General features: G+C 41.2%; 2 long non-coding RNA genes across 2 annotated transcripts; one reads left to right on the plus strand and one right to left on the minus strand.

Moving 5' to 3' along the window:
- The first annotated feature begins 6,178 nt into the window (after positions 1-6,178).
- On the plus strand, positions 6,179-16,122 carry LOC129633257 (uncharacterized). Its single transcript, XR_008704978.1, has 3 exons — positions 6,179-6,787; positions 13,804-13,944; positions 15,567-16,122. It is a non-coding gene; the product is annotated as an uncharacterized LOC129633257 (long non-coding RNA).
- On the minus strand, positions 13,708-21,024 carry LOC129633256 (uncharacterized). Its single transcript, XR_008704977.1, has 4 exons — positions 20,830-21,024; positions 15,489-15,660; positions 14,132-14,299; positions 13,708-13,999 (listed from the first exon to the last, which is right to left on the minus strand). It is a non-coding gene; the product is annotated as an uncharacterized LOC129633256 (long non-coding RNA).
- Between the last annotated feature and the right edge of the window lie 25 nt (positions 21,025-21,049).

The raw sequence follows: 21,049 nt of genomic DNA on the forward strand, positions 1-21,049 counted from the left end.
GAGGCTGGAGGGCTTCTGTTAGCCAAGTTGCTTTTCCCAGTGGCCTGTCAGCACTTTCTCCAGTCAGGACACTTGCACTGACGTAACAGCCACAGGATGTATTAGTGAGCACACTGACCCTCCCTGCTCAGCTAACAGATAATCTAGGGCAATCTGGTGGTCAACAGATTTTTGTATGGAGTTTAAAGACCTGGCTTACTTCAAATATCAATTTTTTTCTAACAGTTTGAAGTTGAGGCCAGTGTCATGGGCACTGTCGCCACTGTGGCGGTTACCTTTATTATGGACACTTTTTTTATTTTCTTAAGTTATTTTAATTTTATATTAGAGTATAGTTGACTAACAAGGATGTGTTAGTCACAGGTGTACAGCAAAGTAAATCAGTTATACCCATACAAGTATACATTCTTACACAAATTGTTTTCCCATTGGGGTTGTTACAGAATATTGAACTGAGTTCCCTATGCTATACACTAGGTCCTTGTTGGTTAGCTATTTTAAATATGTGTGTGTGTTTAGTCACTTCTGTCATAACCCAGTGGGCTGTAGCCCACCAGACTCCTCTGTCCATGGGGTGGGAAGCCCTTTTTAAATATAGTACTGTGTATATTTGTGGACAATATGCAAATATACACAGTGATATATATATATATATATATATATATATATATATATATTCATATGTATATAGTCCCCCCAGCCAGGGTCACTAGCCTCCCCCATGAGTACAGTAACCCCTATGATTCATAGGCCTTTGGCTCTTTTGGAGCACTGTGGCTTCTTCTCATGGGTAATGGTCTGACTATAAACTTTAAGTTTGGATCTGGTCTCATAGTTCTTATGGTAACACAGCCCCTCACCTTGGCACTGTCTAAGCATTGGGTTGCCTGGCCCCTTGTTGAATTTGAGAGCTTACCCAAGAACTTGTGTCCTCTTTGTAAGCACACTGGTCCTGTGCCGTTGGCGTGAGTCCTCGAAGGATCACTGATCCCCCTTTCCTTTATCAAACTCAAAGTGACAATGGAGAATGCTACTGCCGTGACCCCTGGAGTTTGATGAGGAGAACGGCCCTGGTGTGGCCTCTCCTGCCTGTACAGAGGTCAAGAGGATAGCACTGCTGCTGAGTCAGCATGCAAGACTGCTGTGGCTCCCTCTTGTCCCTCATTGTCAACCTCGGAAAAGCCAGCTGGAGCAGTGGGCAGGCATGTGTGAGTTTCAGTCTCTGATGCTCAGCCATGTGGCAGTGTGATCATTTCAAGGGGCACAATCCAGATGACTGGGGGCTGCACTGTGTGTACACCACACCTGGGTGTTGATTGCCAGGCAGAGTGCTCTGGATTCGGCTGCTCCTCCCCTCAGGAGGGAACTCAGAGATCAGAGGCAGTCATCCTCACCTGAACCTCCCAAAGTCTCTACCATCCTTTGGCTGGAGCAAGTTGAGCCCAGAGACTATGGGATAGGTGCAAGGGAAAAGGCCATGTTCTGTCACTTCTGGGGTGCCCAAATTTGTCATCGACACTCCCAAGTCAGTCCCCAACAAGGGTTCTCCTGCCCGGTGTCTTTGGAACCAACAGAATGAGACCAAGTTTGGTTCAGAAGCAGAGGAAGTCTTTAGTTTTTAATCGGAGAATGAGAGGTTTGAACTTGCACTATAGAACGGGGGTCCCCAACCCCCAGACCATGGACTGGTGCCTCACGTTAGATTAGAAATAAAGTGCACAACAAATGTAATACACTTGAACCATCCCGAAACCACCCCACCCCCAAATCTGTTTCTTCCATGAAACCTGTCCCTAGTGTCAAAAGGTTTGGGAACCACTGCAGAGAACATGTTCTCCCCGAAAGGCCATTGGTGGGGCTGCATCCTAGGGTTCTTGTCAGCGGGGGGAGTGGCCAGAGTCCTCCTGGGCAGGTGCAGTTGTGTTGCTCAAGGCAGCTCAAACTGCAGTGCTAGGCGCAGCACCTCTGCACACTGCCTGCATTGCCATCTTGACTTGAAGTGTCTTGCACAGCGCTTCTACACACAGCTCACCAAATCCAGGCGTCAGGAATGGCGGTTTGTGCACTAGGAGCTCTAAACTGATGGGCGAGGTACAAGATCTCTGCTGCACACAGCCCCCCACAGGCAAGTGAAACTAGACTAAGCCCAAAAGAGGTTAGACTCTATCTTATCACCTAGATCCCATCTTCCTTTTCCCAGGGACCCCACTGGGTTTTGCCAGTGAAGTAACAAGACAAATTGATAGCGTGTGCCTCCTGATGTAAAGTAGTAAGGAAAGCATACATGACAATCATGATATACTTGCCATAAATTGCATAACTTGCTTCTAATCATGAGGAAATATCCTAAAGGCCTGACTGAGGGACATCCTCTTCAAAAACTGGCCCATACTCTTCAAAATGCCAAGATCATGAAGGGCAAGTAAAGGTGGAGGAACTGAACCTAATTAAAAGAGACTAAGGATACATATTACAAGTGAATACAGCTTGCCATATGGAATATTCGTTTGCAATAGAAAACATTAATGGGATAAGTGGCATTTGATTAGCTGATGGTATGACATTTATTAACATTTTTGTCAATGTTATTTTCTTGAATTTGATCATTGTGCTGCCTTTGGTTTTTAAGAAATTCATGGTGACATATTTAAGGAAAAAAGGCATCATGTTTTGCACCTTATACTCTAAAGGTTAAGAAGAACATATATATACATTAAAAGGGAAATAATTAAGAAAATGTTGTTAAATGTTAACATTTGGAAAATCTGGGTAAAGAATGTACTTTTTAAAAATATTCTTGAAACTTTTTTGTAAGTCTGAAATTATGTTAAAATTAGAGGTTTTAAAATGTCATTATTTGAAGATGTTATGACAGTATGTGCAAAAAAAATAAAATGCTTTGTAGATAGACTACTAAAATTGAAAACTGGATCAGTTTTTTTAAAAAGCCAGTTAAAAAAAAAATAGAAATGAAAAAAGCTCAAATTGCACTAGAAGACTCTTGAGAGTCCCTTGGACTGCAAGGAGATCCAACCAGTCCATTCTAAAGGAGATCAGTCCTGGGTGTTCTTTGGAAGGACTGATGCTAAAGCTGAAACTCCAATACTTTGGCCACCTCGTGCGAAGAGTTGACTCATTGGAAAAGACCCTGATGCTGGGAGAGGGCAGGAGGAGAAGGGGACAACAGAGGATGAGATGGCTGGATGGCATCACCGACTCGATGGACATGAGTTTGGGTGAACCCCAGGAGTTGGTGATGGACAGGGAGGCCTGGCGTGCTGCAATTCATGGGGTCGCAAAGAGTCGGACACAACTGAGCGACTGAACTGAAATGAACTGAACAATAGCATAAATTTTATCATATGCCTAGAGCTAAAGTCAATGAAAAGATGTAAAAAGCCTCTACACTGAAAATGACAAAGCATCATGGAGAAAAACTAAAGATCTAAATAAATAGTGGGATCCCATAATAAAGACATCCCTTCTGTCCACATTGATCTAAATATTCAACACAGTTTCAGTAAAATTCCTTGCAAGCTGTTTTTTGTCCTGGAACATGACAAGTTGATCTTAAATTTTATATGGAAGTATTAAAAGCCAAAAATATACAAGAAAACTTTGAAGGAGAAGAAAGGTAGTGGACTTATACTATCAGGTACAGAGACCTGTTATAAGATGATAATCAATTCAGTGTGATATGAATGCAAACATCGAGACATCTATCAAAGGAAGAGAATAAGAGACCATAAACAGAGCCAGATACGTTTGCTCGTTTGGTTTATGGCCAAAAAATGACCACAGATACAAAGAAGAAGGGTAGACTTTTTGAAAACTGAAGCTGAATCAATTTGCATAACATACAGAGAAAGAAATAAATCTTGATCCCTATCTCTACCTGCCTTACACAATGTCAGTTCTAAGTATATTGCAGATGTAAATATAAGGCAAGGTAATTTTCCTTTAAAACTCAGTCTTAAATCCAGAAATTTTAACCCCACCTCTAGTATTATTTTTAATAATAGTACTTCCTATGAGCCTTGAGAGACATCTTATTAAGAAAAAAAATCAAAAAAAGTTAAAAAGAAATTAAAAGGAAGCACATGCAAAGAATAATTCAAAAGAGAATAAGTATGGTGAAATTTATAACCTAAAAAAAGTGATTTGTGTTATTTGAAGAGATAATTCTTTGAAACAGTGTTTCTTTGTTTGTTTTTTTCTACCTGGTTACAATGAATTTTTTAACATGAATAATCTGTTACTCACATTTCCTCTAGATTCTGGTTGTGAAACCTTCCCTCCCCCTCATTTTAAAATACTTTCACATTGATTCTGGGCATTAAAAGTAAAGAGAAGAGAGTTGGCCTGAACTGTTTTTGCTGTGAAAACTGTCCATGAAGTTGGGGAATGTAGGAAAAACTTAGGTCAGTATATTAGTTACATTTTAAAATGTTCCATAAAATTTCAGGTGAAATATTCTAAAATTTAAAGCAATGGATCTAAGTGCTGACCTGGAAAAAGAAGTATAATAACAAGGAAAATAGTATTTATTGTATATTTTTTTAAATTAACAATTAGACCCATTGTTTTATATTAAAGATACCCCACCTGAAAAGCTATCAGGATAACAAAGATATATTGAGCATATTATTTGAGAAAGTAACCAATAACTCTTTTATTGCCATATTTATTTATTTAGGAAGACAGTGTTATTTTTAAACATTTTATTGACTAATAACTCTTGGCAATAAAATTGCATGTTTCTTGACTTTGTGACATCTTATACAATGAAACATAGTTTCAAACACTTATTAGCACTTTTCCATCTCACTTAAGAAGTAGCATGCAAATGATTTAGAATTACATTGGTCTATATTAGTTACCTCTCTTACTGGTTGGTCTTTGCTCTTTATCTTACTGATTTACCACAGATGGAGGACATCAACCTTGACAGTTATAAAAATTACTAAGCCTAGTTTCACAGTGTAGCTTTGGTAAGTAGTCATTCCTGGAAATCCAGTATCTGTTGCTTCAACCCCCTCATCAGTTCTGTTATGCTTAATACTCTGTAATGCATGACTTCCTACTTAAATTAGAGTAGATTTTGTTCTCTGAAACTGAGCTTCCAACACCGTGATCCTTTTAGAACAAAAGCACTTTAGGTCCATTAGATTCAAATAATAAGTTCTTGGACTGGACTTTGAAAAAGAGTCATCAATAAGAGAATAATTCTCATGGTGTACTTGAATTAAATTTTGGTGTTGTTTATGTAGTAGAACACGTGAGGGCAGTAAGTGTGTTTGGCATTTGGGATAAAGATGTATAATCATGAACTGTTTAAGTTGCACAGTCCCTTCCGTACCAACACTTCAACTCCAGTGGGAACTCCAAGCCCCAGACTCTACCAGTTTTGCACTCTCCATCATGAAAGTCTTTAATTTTTCCCTTAACTTCTGTTATCCATAATTAATCACTCTCTTGATCTCTCCTCTGAATTCACCTGGAAAAACGATAAACTTCAGTTAAACCCCAGTCAGTTTCATTCTGTTAAGCTCATCCCTTATTCCAGTACTTGTCTGCTCTGGCTGCACATTAGCGTCACCTGGATATCTTTAAAAGTCTGCTAGACTCCCACCCCGGACTAGATTAATCAGAATGGGATGGGTGGTGGGGAGAGGACCTGAGTTAAGTTTTTATTTATTTATTTATTTGGTTTTGCTGGGTCTTTGTTGCAGCATGCGGGGTCTTTGATCTTCATTAGCATGCAGGATCTTTACTTGTGGCATACGGACTCTTAGTTGCAGCATGTGGGATCTAGTTCCCTGACTAGGAACTGAGCCTAGACCCCTTGCACTGGGTGTGTGGTGTCTTAGCCACTCAACCTGAGTTAACTTTTAAAATGGAAGTCCCTGAGTTAAATTTTAAAAACTCCCCAGGTGATTCTAACTGTAGCCAGAGTGGTGAATCTTTGGTCTAATTTAAGTCTGTGCCCAAATGGCTGAATGTGGCAGAAGAAAACCACTCAATCTTGACTTTGTCCCTTTAATCTTATGACTTGTGAGTGCTTGTTTGCAATTCTTCAAGATGACTTTCACTTCTTTTTCCTTTAATGTCTTTAATTATCTCAGCTGATGACCATTACATTTTATTAAGAAAATAATAATTAACATTTGTTTCATGCTTATGTGCTAAATAGTAATGCTCTACATGTGTTGCTCTCAAGTATTAATTCATATAGTTCTCTCAACTCTCTGAAGTAGTTGCTGCAAAGTTGCTCCATTTTCAAGATGAGGAAACAGAAACAATCACATAGCTAGTACTGACAGAAATTTGCCTTTGAATCCAGCCAGGCTGACTACAGAATCCGCCTGTCACCACCACACAGTACTCCCTCCCGTGGTATGCTGAAACAAAGTAAAAAGGACTACCTTTGTTTCCTTCTTTTGCATTTGCCCCTTAATCTGAACCTGTGCTCGTGTCTTCTGCTTTCCTTGTATTTATAAAGTTGATTCTGTGCATGCCTATCTAAAAATATGCTTCCCATTCCATCTCATCTACCTGTAATGACCTCCTCTCCCTTAAACATGAGCACATTGGCTCTTTATGCCGGGTTCATTTCCATAAAGCTACAAACATGCTCCAACATCTCTTCTTGCATCCCTTCCGTCTTCCAAGAAGCTAATTCCAAAACAGAACTAGATATGCAAAAATTGTAATGGAGCTTTCCTCACAGAGCTCCTGTGAGAGAAGATGGGAAGAAAATCAGAAGAGCCATCAGATCATGATGCAGGTATGACCCCTGTGAAGGTGAGAGAGAAAGAAGGAAAGAGAGACAGTGAAATGTCTTGGATTGAACTGCAACTCTAAGACAGTGTTGGCGATGCCTACCCAGCGGGGAGTCCTTAGGCTAAAGCTACTAGTCAAAGGAGTCTTATGTCATGGAGGGACATGCCTATCTTGTTCTCCCTCCACTCCTGGTCACTGGTTGTGAGAAGCCCATGGAAGAGTATAGTCTTATGATTGTAAAGAAAGATTTTCAGAACACAGAACCTGGGCCTGTAGTCAACTCTGTTCTTCACAGTGGGAGATTTGGAAGGTAATGGTCACCACACCTCTTTTAACTTCATTCTATGGTCTCCTCTAGCTACCACCTCATTTATTTGTTCTTCCCAGTAAAACTCTTTAAAATATTTGCTTATACTTCCCATTCTGTTTTCTTATCTTATATTTTCTCCTTAACTAACTTCAACCAGGTTTTGTCTTTCCTCTACACTGTCTCAACAATTGTTTTCCTACTCTCCACAGTAAGAGACCATTTCTTTGGACATGTTTAGTTGTTGTTGTTTAGTTACTAAGTCATGTCTGACTCTTTTGAGACCCCATGGACTGTAGCCTGCTATGCTCTTCTGTCCAAAATTTCCCAGGCAAGAATACTGGAGTTGGTTGCCATTTCCTTCTCCAGGGGATCTCCCTGACCCAGGGATTGAACTTGTGTCTCCTGCATTGGCAGGTGGACTCTTTACCTCTGAGCCACCAGGGAAACCTTAGTTGGACATATGACCATGCAGAATAAAGGCTAAAAATTTCCCAAGTTGCCTTGCAATGAGGTATGGCCGTGGAACCAGATATTGAGAAAAGGAACGTGAGCAGAACTGATGAGTGCTACTTGCCAGATATGTCCTCTTCTTCCCCGTCTCCCTTCCTGCAGGCTGGCATGGGGAGGTGGTGGTAAGTCATTTTGGGTCATGCACTTAATGTTTGCAAACCTGAGGGATGGTGGGATAGCAGGAAGGATGGAGCTTGCATCCCTGATAAATTCATGGATCTGCAATGACAACTTAGAATTTATGTGATAATAAATAGGTTTCTATCTTGTTTTCACTAATTTTATTTTAGATCTCTGTCTTTGACTGTCTACTTATGTTTCTCTATGGACCCATCCACTTCATAAGCAAGTCCTGCTGACACCACCTGTGAAGTATATCAAATTTGATTGCTTTGCCTTACCACTTTGACCCCGTGTACCATCATTTTTCCCTGGATGCTGAAACAGCCTTGAATTGGTCTTGTTGCTTCTATTCTTGACCAATAGAGTTTGTTTTCCAGTGAGAATAGTATTCTTAAAAAAATATATCACTTCCCACCTAAAATCCTCCACTGACATTTGTCAGTGCCTTTCATCAAAAGACCACCAGCAACATACATATACAATAAATTGAGTTTATTGCTTGTGACCATGGGGAGCCATAGAGTCTGTCAGAAGGGACTTTGTTATAGGATGTGGGCTTATGTTGATGATAGGGTAGTATTTAAGGAAGCAAGTTTAATCCTATGATTAGATATATTAATAAATCTCATCTAAAGGTTAAAAGAATAAAATGAAGCTAAAGTTGAAACTGATTAAAAGAAAAAAGCAGCAGACACATTAACCATGATAGGGAGATAGTTGATCATGTTTATGATTTTTACAATGTCCATATTTTTCTGTGTTTCATCATGATTGCATCCCGTTTTTGTCTTTATCCATCATGGCCACAAATTAGCCTTGTCTGATGTTAATGTTCTGAGGAGTTACTGGTGTTCAAATAGGTGGGGAAACAGTGGAAACAGTGTCAGACTTTATTTTGGGGGGCTCCAAAATCACTGCAGATGGTGATTGCAGCCATGAAATTAAAAGACGCTTACTCCTTGGAAGGAAAGTTATGACTAACCTAGATAGCATATTGAAAAGCAGAGAGATTACTTTACCAACAAAGGTCCGTCTAGTCAAGGCTATGGTTTTTCCAGTGATCATGTATGGATGTGAAAGTTGGACTGTGAAGAAAGCTGAGTGCCGAAGAATTGATGCTTTTGAACTGTGGTGTTGGAGAAGACTCTTGCGAGTCCCTTGGACTGCAAGGAGATCCAACCAGTCCATTCTGAAGGAGATCAGCCCTGGGATTTCTTTGGAAGGAATGATGCTAAAGCTGAAACTCCAGTACTTTGGCCACCCTATGCAAAGAGTTGACTCATTGGAAAAGACTCTGATGCTGGGAGGTATTAGGGGCAGGAGGAGAAGGGGACGACAGAGGATGAGATGGCTGGATGGCATCACCGACTCAATGGATGGTGAACTCCAGGACTTGGTGATGGACAGAGAGGCCTGGCATGCTGCAATTCATGGGGTTGCAAAGAGTCGGACATGACTGAGCAACTGAACTGAACTGAACTGAACAGACCACCACAACCCGTGAGTGCCAGGGCCTGCTTGTCTCTTACTGGCCTGTCCATTTAGAGTAAAATTCAGATTCCTTACCATGGTCTTCAAGGTACTACATGATCCAGTTCCTCCCTAATTTCCAAGCTCATCTCCTACCACACAGTCACTACAGTCCCATAACACTGGTTCTTTCTTAATTTCTCAAATGCTTAAAGTTAGTTCTCCCCTCAGGACTTTTGTATTTGTGTTCATTTCTCCCTGAAACAATCCTTTTCCCAGCGTCCTTTCTCAAATATAACTTCTTCAGTGAGCCTTTCCCTCGCTCTCACCTTTTCTACTCCCCCAAGACACTCTTTATATCATTTCTCTGTTTTATTTTCCTCATTAAACCTTATTGTGTACTTGTTGATTTTCTTCCATCCTTCATAGGCTACAGAATTCATGAGAGAAAGAATCTGGCCTGTGTCACTGACCAAAGTATACCTTTCTGCTTATCACATCGCTTTTCACATGAAGGGATCTCAATAAATGTTTGTGGAGTAAACACTCAGCCTCTAGGGCTCAGCATGGTATGCAGATGTGCACAGAACTTCTTAGGGAGGAGACACGACTGAATTGTCTGAGGCTTGGTGCCAGAGTTCAATTCAGATGCTCAGTCATGTCCAACTCTTTGCAACCCCATGGACTGCAGCACACCAGGCTTCCCTGTTCATCACCAACTCCTGGAGCTTACTCAAACTCATGTCCATTGAGTCGGTGATGCCATCCAATCATCTTACCCTCTGTCATCCCCCTTTCCTCCTGCCTTCAGTCTTTCCCAGCATCAAGGTCTTTTCCAATGAGTCAGTTTTTTTCACATCAGGTGGCCAAAGTTTTGGAGTTTCAGCTTGAGCATCAGTCCTTCCAATGAATATTCAGGACTTTAAGTTTGACTGGTTTGATCTCTCTACTGTCCAAGGAACTCTCAAGGGTCTTCTCCAACCCCACAGTTCAAAAACTTCAATTCTTCAGCGCTCAGCCTTTACAGTCCAACTCTCACATCCGTACATGACTACTGGAAAAACCATAACACAAGTGCTTATGAAGAATCTGTTGTCTCCTGTTAAGCCATATACTTGTGATCTTGATTTGTCCAAGACTGAGATTATTCAAGGGCTCCTTTGGCTCTAGCAATTTGCTTTCTCCAAGAACAACCTGACTGAGTTGGTTTTCTGTCACCCAATACAAAGTCTTCTCATTGACCAGAAAAATATTAACCACCTCTATTTCCAACACACTTATCAAAGGTCACAACTCAAATGCCTCTAGGAACTAGGCAGGCATCTTAAAGGATGTAAACTGTGTTTGTTTTTTTGTTTTTAATGGCAGCTTAGGAAGAACTCTTTTGACACAGATCTACATTTAGGACAGTTCTTCAGATCTACATATTGAATACATGTAGACCCTCTTTCATGTTTCTTAAAACGTTTACCCTCTTGGTCTCTTTTGTTTTCTCACTTTTGATGACGCATGAGTTCTAGTATTTTTGTTTTGTTTGGGGTTTTTCTTTTTTGGTCTTTAATCTTAAGAAAAATGAAAGTGAAAGTCGCCCAGTCACCCGACTCTTTTCGATCCCATGGACTATATATACAGTCCATAGAATTCTCCAGGCCAGATTACTTGAGTGGCTAGCCTTTCCCGTTTCCAGGGGTTCTTCCCAATCCAGGAATCGAACCAGGGTCTCCAGCATTGCAGGCGGATTCTTTACCAACTGAGCTATCAGGGAAGGCCTACCTTAAGAAAAGTAGTGGTATAAATCTAATGATAAATGGCAATTAAGACTTGGCCTCAGTATTTGGGGAAGAGAGGGAGTGCTGGGGACTGTGGCAAACTAGAGTGTAGGCTCTGACTAAAGAATAACCACTAAAATCACCTCCAGGGCATTTCTATCTGGAAACACAGACCCTAATTGCCAGATCTTCGTATTTGTTTTGAGAAAAACCAAAAGTTTAGGTGAAGTGTCTCAGTTGTTCATTGTTGGCAATTAAAAAACAAATCACCGTGAGAATAAAATGTGCTTGTTAAACAAATCAGTCATCATCCAAATTTGACCTTTGGACTTCTGGGGTTGGACTTCTGTTGAATGTAGACAAGGAATCAGTCAGTGCTAATTAGATACAAACAAGGAACAGGGTTGATATCCCTGTGCACACAGTGTGAATTCTGACAGTTTCGGGACAGAAAAGGCAGTTAAAGAATCTGGATAGCAGGTCATGAGAACAGGCTGCTGCAGGTACCCAAGAGGGCTGTCTGTTTGGATGAGAAGTTGGAGGTCACCAAGGATGACTTCCCTTGCCTCTCTGAAACAGTGTAGTCTAGAAAGGAAGAGGGGTGGTGCTGCTGAACACTGAGAGCACAGCTAAATGTGAGAACTTGTGGCACTTTCGGGAGACTTCAAACAGCACCACGTGGCAAGACTGCCCCTCTGTCATACCGCGTCTTGTGGTAGAGAGTGTGTGTGTGTGTCTGCAGTACAGGGAAGTGTGGCTGCAAGAAGGGGCAGTGCAGGAGGCAGGAAGTGATGGTGTCGCAGAGAGCTAGAATCTGACCAGGAGGGCTTTGTGCAGTGCTCTTAGGAGTTAACTAGTGTCCTAAAGGGTGTGGAGGATGCACGGAGGGATGTTAACTAGTGCCTTGACTTCTCAGTCCTGCAGTTTAGACGGGTCCCCCTGGCAGCCCCGGGTAATGTTAATTAGCAGTAAGGGTTGAGGGTATTCATATTTAATGGAAGAGAGTGAATTCTTTTAAGCAGAAAATCTTTTGATTCTTCCTCATCCAACTCCCATTCCTGTCTTCACTTCTAGAGATTTGACTGTTACCTTAAGGCAAAATTATTTAAACACCTCTTTATTTACAGATGGTCTTTGTTGCTGCTCCCTTTAGTGTAGCTGATTACTTCTGCGCACTCATGTCTTCTTCCCTGGAGCCTTTCTGGCCTTGATAAGGACCTAAAGTTTCCTCCTGTTACTAAAATGAAAGTACATGTTTTAGCTCCAAACTGCTTGAATTGCTTATAACATACTCATAGAAGCTATTTGCCATGCTGCTGCTGCTGCTGCTGCTAAGTCGCTTCAGTCCTGTCCAACTCTGTGCGACCCCAGAGATGGCAGCCCACTAGGCTCCCCCATCCCTGGGATTCTCCAGGCAAGAACACTGGAGTGGGTTACCATTTCCTTCTCCAGTGCACGAAAGTGAAAAGTGAAAGTGAAGTCGCTCAATCGTGCCTGACTCATAGCGACCCCATGGACTGCAGCCTACCAGGCTCCTCCGTCCATGGGATTTTCCAGGCAAGAGTACTGGAGTGGGGTGCCATTGCCTTCTCCATGACTCTCTGAGTAAAACAAGAAGAGATAAATGATAGAAAATATTATACTGTGGAGGCTGCAGTTCCCAAAGGACTTCACATAGGGGGCGCCAGTGGAGGGTGGACCGGGAGGCTCTGACACCTGCTGACTTGACAGTTCCATCTCCGGACATCTCTCTTAGTCAGTTCAGCTGGTCAGTCATGTCCAACTCTGTGATCCCATGGACTGCAGCACACCAGGCTTCCCTGTCCATCATCAACTCCTGGAGCTTGTTCAAACTGATGCCCATCGAGTCGGTGATGCCATCCAACCATCTCATCCTCTGTCATCCACTTCTCCTCCTCCCTGTGGCTTAGAGTCAGAGGGAGGAGGAGAGGCACCCAGGGAAGGGGGCCAATCCTCTTAAACTATAGAGGACAAGCTGGAAGGCACCATCATAGTGACCCCAGTGGTGCCCAGTGAAAACTTTTCAAGGCAGGGATGGGAGGAGGGCACTTCAGGCACTGGAGGCAGTGACTTTTTGCTTGCCAAGTCACTTCAGTCCTGTTGTACTCTTTGCAACCCTATGGACCATAGCCCACCAGGCTTCTGTGTCCATGGAATTCTCCAGGTAAGAACACTGAGTGGGTTGCCATGCCCTCCTCCAAGGTCTCTTCCCAACTGAGGGACTGACCCCGTGTCTCCTGTGGCTCCTGCACTGCAGGCTGATTCTTTACTGCTGAGCCACTGGAGAAGCCCTGAGCAACTCATATTTCAATATTTAATAATCATTACAGCCCTACCCAGTGGCTCAGTGATGAAGAATCCACATGAAATGCAGGAGATGCAGAAGATATGGGTTTGATCCCTGGGTCAGGAAGATCTCCTGGAGGAGTACATGGCAACCCACTCCAGTATTCTTGCCCGGAGAAGTCCCATGGACAGAGGAGCCTGACACACTAGAGTCCATGGGGTCAAAAAGAGTCAACAGGACTGAAGAAACTGAGAACACACACACACACACAGCCATACTAGTGAACTGTAACAAAATCTCAGTCCTGAATCTATGATTCTGAGAAAGCTGAACAGCACAGTGTTCTCCTTCTGCTGTGCCTTAGGGAAAGAGGTTTCTGTGATCTTCCTGAACGTGGGTCTGAGTCTGGATGGATTTCTTTGGTCTGCACTTGAGGCTTTGCATGGCACTTTAATGTGCAATATCTTGATTTCACAAAGGTAGTAAAATCTCCCAAGTTACCTAAAACCTGATTTGTTTATATTTTCTAGCTTATTTTGTGAGTTTGAGGTGGACACAATCGTTGGGGATTTAAAGCATCCTAGAAGGAACATGATGAAGACATTGGAAGGAGGCAAAACCGGAGGCAGAGAACTCACACGCAAGCTTCAAATGAGGACAACCTTGGCAAGGTAGCGGTGTAGAGGAAGGGGCATATCCAAGAGATGATCATTTTGAGACAATCATCTGCAGGGAAAGAGAGGGTGAAGTAGAGGGTGAGGATACCATTTGTAGGCAGTTAATGGTTGACAGCTATAAATAAAGACTCCTGGCCTCTGTTTACTTCTTAGCAAAAATGGGGATCATAATGGTACCTACCTCAGGCTTCTCAGGTGGTGCTAGTGGTAAAGAATGTGCCTGCCAATGCAGGAGATGGAAGAGATGCGAGTTTGATCCCTGGGTTGAGAAGATCCCCTGGAGGAGGGCATGGCGCCCCACTCTGGTATTCTTGCCTGGAGAATCCCATAGACAGAGGAGCCTGGTGGGCTACAGTCCATAGGGTTGCAAAGAGTCAGACACAATTGAAGTAATTTAGAATGCATGCCCTTCATAGGGCTACTTTGAGGGTTAAATGAGATAATGCGTGTAAAGTATTAAATCAAGGATTGGCATTCAGTAAGTGTTCAATAAATGTTAGAAACTTTTTTCTTCAGGAAACTGAGGCTGAGAAAGGTTAAGTAACTTCTCCAAACTAAGCAGCTATGTAAGTGATAGGGTAGGAATTCTAGCATTTCAGTTGGAGCACATTTCAGTTGGAGTTACTCATGTCACCTGTTACATAAATTATTAATAGAAACAATCAGAGGAGTGATAGGTCTGTGGTGTGGCTATGGTGATGAGTTTAGTTTCAGAACTGAAGACATTAATGTCGGGCGGGAAAGAGAGGTCCTGGAGGCAGTTGGACACATGAGTCTGACCCTCAGGTGGGGTCTTGCCAGGAGAAATCATTCTTTCCACAATCATCTCTCAGAGTCTGTGCAATACTATAGTCATCAATAGTGCACCACCTAATTTACAGGTATGTAGCAGATGGCACCCCACTCAGGTACTCTGGCCTGTAAAACCCCATGGACGGAGGGGCCTGGTAGGCTACAGTCCATGGGGTCGTGAAGAGTCCGACACGACTGAGCGACTTCACTTTCACTTTTCACTTTCATGCCTTGGAGAAGGAAATGGCAACCCACTCCAGTGTTCTTGCCTGGAGAATCCCAGGGACGGAGGAGCCTGGTGGGCTGCTGTCTCTGGTGTCGCACAGAGTCGGACACGACTGACGCCACTTAGCAGCAGCAGCAGCAGATGGTATTTAATACAATTGTGTGACCAAGATAATTGTAAATTCTTTAAGTGGTTTTAGTTAGATCTTTATATTTGACCATCAATCTCTCTTGCCAAAAATTTTCCACAGTGCCATAAAATCATTATAATAAAAACTCTATGTTTCAGATAAATATAAAAGCCATATCCTAGTCAGTATGAAGCTTTAAGATTTCTCTATTGGAAACCATCCCATTAAGAAGTTAATTAACCTTCATTCAGAATAACCTTCTAAATTTCATCTCCTTCAGTTCAGTTTGGTTCAGTCGCTCAGTCGTGTCTGACTCTTTGTGACCCCATGAACCACAGCACGCCAGGCCTCCCTGTCCTTCACCAACTCCCAGAGTTCACCCAGACTCACGTCCATCGAGTAGATGATGCCATCCAACCATCTCATCCTCTGTCGTCCCCTTCTCCTCCTGCCCTCAATCTTTCCCAGCATCAGGGTCTTTTCAAATGAGTCAGCTCTTCGCATCAGGTGGCCGAAGTACTGGAGTTTCAGCTTCAACATCAGTCCTTCCAGTGATCTTCAACTACAAGCAGATTTTCAACTCTTTTAATATGTTGAAGATTTTTGTTATTTTAACATTATTTTAAAAATCTAGATTCCCATGTCACAAACTAAATGGAGGAGAAATTTTTAATATTCCTCAAATCTCAACCTTATTTACCTTCTGGAATTACCACCTACCTTTGTTCCCCCATCAAGTACCTTATCACACTGTTGTTATGAACTTGTCTGCATGTATATCAGAAATCTAAGATGAAAAAGCAAGTATCTTTTAGATTCCTCCAAGGGATGACAGACAAAAAATTTGGTTCATTGACCAAATTTGATTCACCACCTGTTTTTGTATGAACTATGAACTAAGAATAGTTTTACATTTTTAAAAGATTGAAAAGAATTCAAAAGAAGAAAAACATTTCATGACATGTGAAAATTATATGAAATGCAAATTCTATTGTCCAAAAATGAATAAAGTTTTACTGGAATATAGCCATGCTCATTCATTTACACACATATGTAGAGGCTTTCACACTACAATGTCAGAGTTGTGGCCTTGCAACAAAGCTTGTCTATGGATGGTGCTCTCATTGCCTTGCAGTGCTGTTCAGCAACCTGCTGACCTCAGGGATGTGGTTATCATGCCACTGTTTCAAGTGCCAAGCGTATCACTTTACAGAAACCACTGTTGTATTTTATTTACCAGCACAGTAACCGTCATGTCAAAACCAACCAAACTGAACCAAAAAAAGAAGAGAAGAGTGGGATCCAAATATCATGCTTTTAAGTCACAGTGGATTGTGGATTATTTTGTTAAAGAATTGGACAGGAAGGCATTGTCTTTGCTGTATAGTGACACTACAACTGTGCTAAAAGAATATGGCATAACAGAGTAAGCCCTCATCACAACATTCCCAGCTGCAAAAAAGGAGTAGCCAGAAAAATTAGAAAATTTAAACCAGAATATCTCATAATAGCACAATTTCTCCATTCAAAATGAAGAATGAAAATGAGACTGTAACCAATGTAAGTGTCCAGGTGACTCATTTATTAACCACACAAGGAAAGACATTTATTGATGGTGAGTTGATTAAATTAGTTTTGGTTGTGGTAACAGATGTAATGTGTCTAGAGAAAATAAATAGTTTAAGGCTATTAGCCTTTTGGTGACAGCTGTTTGAAGAGTTGATAACTTTGGGAGCAATATCAATAATCAGTTTCAAACCATGGCAAATGATCTCTAACAGTTTTCCTTGGCTCTTGATAAGTTGACCAATACTTCACACTTGTTTATTTGTCAAGTCCTCATGTTGAGGTTGAAGTGAATGAAGAGTAAGCTTCTATGAATAATCTGTGTGGAAAAATTGTGGTCAAAAATATTTTCAATAAAAAGGAGGAAACACTAAATGCCGCCTGAAATAGAATCTGCTAAGATGTGTTCCAAACCTAGATAGCATATTCAAAAGCAGAGACATTACTTTGCCAACAAAGGTCTGTCTAGTCAAGGCTATGGTTTTTCCTGTGGTCATGTATGGATGTGAGAGTTGAACTGTGAAGAAGGCTGAGCCCCGAAGAATTGATGCTTTTGAACTGTGGTGTTGGAGAAGACTCTTGCGAGTCCCTTGGACTGCAAGGAGATCCATCCAGTCCATTCTGAAGGAGATCAGCCCTGGGATTTCTTTGGAAGGAATGATGCTAAAGCTGAAACTCCAGTACTTTGGCCACCTCATGCGAAGAGTTGGGAAAGACTCTGATGCTGGGAGGGATTGGGGGCAGGAAGAGAAGGGGACGACAGAGGATGAGATGGCTGGATGGCATTACTGACTCGATGGATGTGAGTCTGAGTGAACTCCAGGAGTTGGTGATGGACAGGGAGGCCTGGCGTGCTGCGATGCATGGGGTCGAGAAGAGTCGCACATGACTGAGCGACTGAACTGAACTGAAGATGTATTTATAGCTGTTAATGAATAGGAAAAGGCTTTTTGGACAAATTTACGAAGCTTATGAAAACATGAAGTGTTTAAAACCTTTACTAATTGATTATAATATTCATCAGAAGGTACTTGGTGGAAAATATTTGAATATTGTGCATTATTGAACAAATTGTGACAAACGTGATCATTATCACTTCTGGAGTTAATTATTGTCTGTTTTGTGAACTTTTGTCAAAAATAGAAGATGAACATTCTTACTTGTCCTATAACCTACATAGCAGTTTGATGGCTTAACAGTAATAAGTCTGTGAGTTTTTGAGCTCAGGATGGCGATTGAAATTTTTCTTAAGAACAGCCCTCTACCACTATTACTGAACATTGGATGACTTGCAAAATTAGCTTTTGCTGCAGACTTCATAATGTTTCTTAATGGATTCAACCAAAATGACAGAGCAAAACAATGATTATATGCATCACCTTGTGATAAAATCATTTTGATGACAATATTTAAATCACAAGAAACGTGAAGCAGTATATAAAACTTGCTGTGATGTCAAAAACAGAAAGTGAGATCACCATTCCTTCAAAAATTTTAATGAACATATTTTCCAGTCTCAAAGTACAGTTCTAGCAATGTTTTCAGACCTTAATACAAGTGTAAAAGTAATTTTTAAATCTCAAATTCATTTAACTGTGCAATTGAAGGGTTTCCATTCAGCAGTTCCATATCTAGCAATATGATAAATGGTGTGCTAAAAGGCAGACATCAAGAGAATATTTAATAGAATTTTATAAATGCCTTCTGAGCAATAAAAATGCTTAATAAAAGATTATGTACAGGGATTGATATCAGTGTTTGGCAGTACTTTGCTTTGAGAGTTTCAGCCAACTTCGAGAGTTAGCCAGCTATATTCATACCAGACCACCCAATTCATACAAGACCATCCTCACTTCTGACACCAATTGCAAGTTTGGAAGAGTTCCCAAAACTACCTTCAGGGTCAATAATTCACTAACAGGACTTGCAGAACTCCCTGAAATTGTTACGTTCAGTTACCATTTGTTGTTGGTAAAGGATGAAGAGTTAATTCAGCCAAGGCGAGATATACATAGAGCAGAGTCCAGGGAAGTATCAGACATTTTTGTTGCCCTTCCACATGGAGTCAGGATGCTTTACTTTCACTGCATCAACGTGTGACAATATGTGTAGAATATTGCCAATGAGCAAAGCTCATCCAAACCTTGGTGTCCAGAGATTTTCTTGGGGCTCTACCATGTAGGTAAGACTTTTCCCCATGATTGCCCCTGTGGTTGATCTCAGCCTGCAGAGCAACTGACACCATGTGGCCCAAAGCCCCGCTTACATATCACATTGTTGGTCTTCCTGAAATGGTCAATTTAGACCCTAAGTCATATTTTTAAATTGCCCCATGTAACCCCAGTTCCCCTGGCTAACCATGACATTTCAAGAGATCACTTCCCAGTACCTGAGGACAAATATCAGACCACATTTGGGGCAAAATTAATTCTTTACTACATACCACCTGTGGGAAGCATTTTCAATGATGAAATGTAAAATATCATTATAGATCACCATTAGCAGATGAAGAGTTGCAGTCCATCACTAGCTTTGAACTCTAATGGAGTGAAATGTGATCTAACCCACAAATTTATTTTTCTCATTACTAGACCTGTGTCACAAAAGAATGGACTCAATTACTAATGTCAGATTTTGCATTTTTAAATTGTGGAAGATTTTTTCTCTCTTGTTGGGGAAGTCTCTACATAATATCCTTGATTTTGCATCTTGGCCTGAAATGACTGCAATATTTACTATCTGATTTTTTATACCAAAAGTTTGCCAATTTCTGATGTTGAGTCCAATTTGTAATACTACTATTATGGCTAGTTTTATGAATCAACTTGATGAAACTATAGACCCTAATCATTCAACCAAACATCAATCCAGGTGTTGTGGAAGTATTTTGTGGATGTAATTAACATCTACAACCAGTTGATTTTAAGTGAAGAAGATTATCCTCAACAATCTGAGTAGGCGGGAATGAATCAGTTCAAAGTCCTTGACTACACTTTCCTTGAATGAAGAAGAAATTCTCCCTGGATAGCAACTACAGCTCCTACCTAAGAGTTTCAGCTGGCACTTCTTGGAGGTCGGTCCTCTGAATTTCAGGCTTACCTCGCCAGCTCCACACTCACACAAGCCAATTCCTTGCAATCAATCATTCAATCAAGACACATATACATCCTACTGATTCTGTTTCCCTGGTGGAATCCTGACTGACTCACTGCTCTCTATAAAAAATACTACCCAATTTGTGCTGCTAGAAAACTGAAAAGGAAATAACTTTAGATAAAATGAAATTAATAGTTTGCCATAGCTGTCTGTCAGCTGTGATATTGCCTAATCTGTCTTATTGACTCTCTAGTGCAAGGCAGAAAGGGGTACTGAGAGTTATGAATAAAGAAAGGAAATTCAGGAAGACTTTAATTCAGTCTTATCACTGTGGATCAAAGAGAGATTTTTGCTTCTTGATAGAATCTATTCTAGTATTTCTGAGAAGTGTCTCCATTAGTCTAAGTCTAGGACTCACTTCCCAGGGCCCACTGTTGCTGGCTGTTAGAACACCCTGGACCTCCTGGCATTGTTGATAAGTTCTGTGCTTGTATATTTTCAGAGGTGAGTTTCCTGAGCTTTTATCAGATCTCCTAATGGGTCATGGCACCAAAAGGATAAAGGAAGTGACAAATAGATTCAAGGGATTAGATCTGATAGACAGAGTGCCTGAAGAACTATGGATGGAGGTTCATGACCTTGTACAGGAGACAGGGATCAAGACCATCCTCAAGAAAAAGAAATGCAAAAAGGCAAAATGGTTGTCTGAGGAAGCCTTACAGATAGCTGTGAATAGAAGAGAAGTGAAAGGCAAAGGAGAAAAGGAAAGATATATACCCATTTGAATGCAGAGTTCCAAAGAATAGCAAGACGAGATAAGAAAGCCTTCTTCAGCGATCAATGCAAAGAAATGGAGGAAAACAAAAGAATGGGGAAGGCTAGAGGTCTCTTCAAGAAAATTATAGGTACCAAAGGAACATTCATGCAAAGATGGGCACAATAAAGGACAGAAATGGTATGGACCTAACAGAAGTAGAAGATATTAAGAAGAGGTGGCAAGAATACACAGAAGAACTATACAAAAAAATATCTTCATGACCCAGAAAACCACAATGGTATGATCACTCACCTAGAGCCAGACATGCTGGAATGTGAAGTCAAGTGGGCCTTAAGAAGCATCACTACGAGCAAAGCTAGTGGAGGTGATGGAATTCCAGTTGAGCTATTTCAGATCCTAAAAGATGATGCTGTGAAAGTGCTGCATTCAATATGCCAGCAAGTTTGGAAAACTCAGCAGTGGCCACAGGACTGGGAAAGGTCAGTTTTCATTCCAATCCCAAATAAAGGCA

Source organism: Bubalus kerabau, chromosome 18 (genome assembly GCF_029407905.1).
Source record: "Bubalus kerabau isolate K-KA32 ecotype Philippines breed swamp buffalo chromosome 18, PCC_UOA_SB_1v2, whole genome shotgun sequence".
Classification (NCBI taxonomy): Eukaryota; Metazoa; Chordata; class Mammalia; order Artiodactyla; family Bovidae; genus Bubalus; species Bubalus kerabau.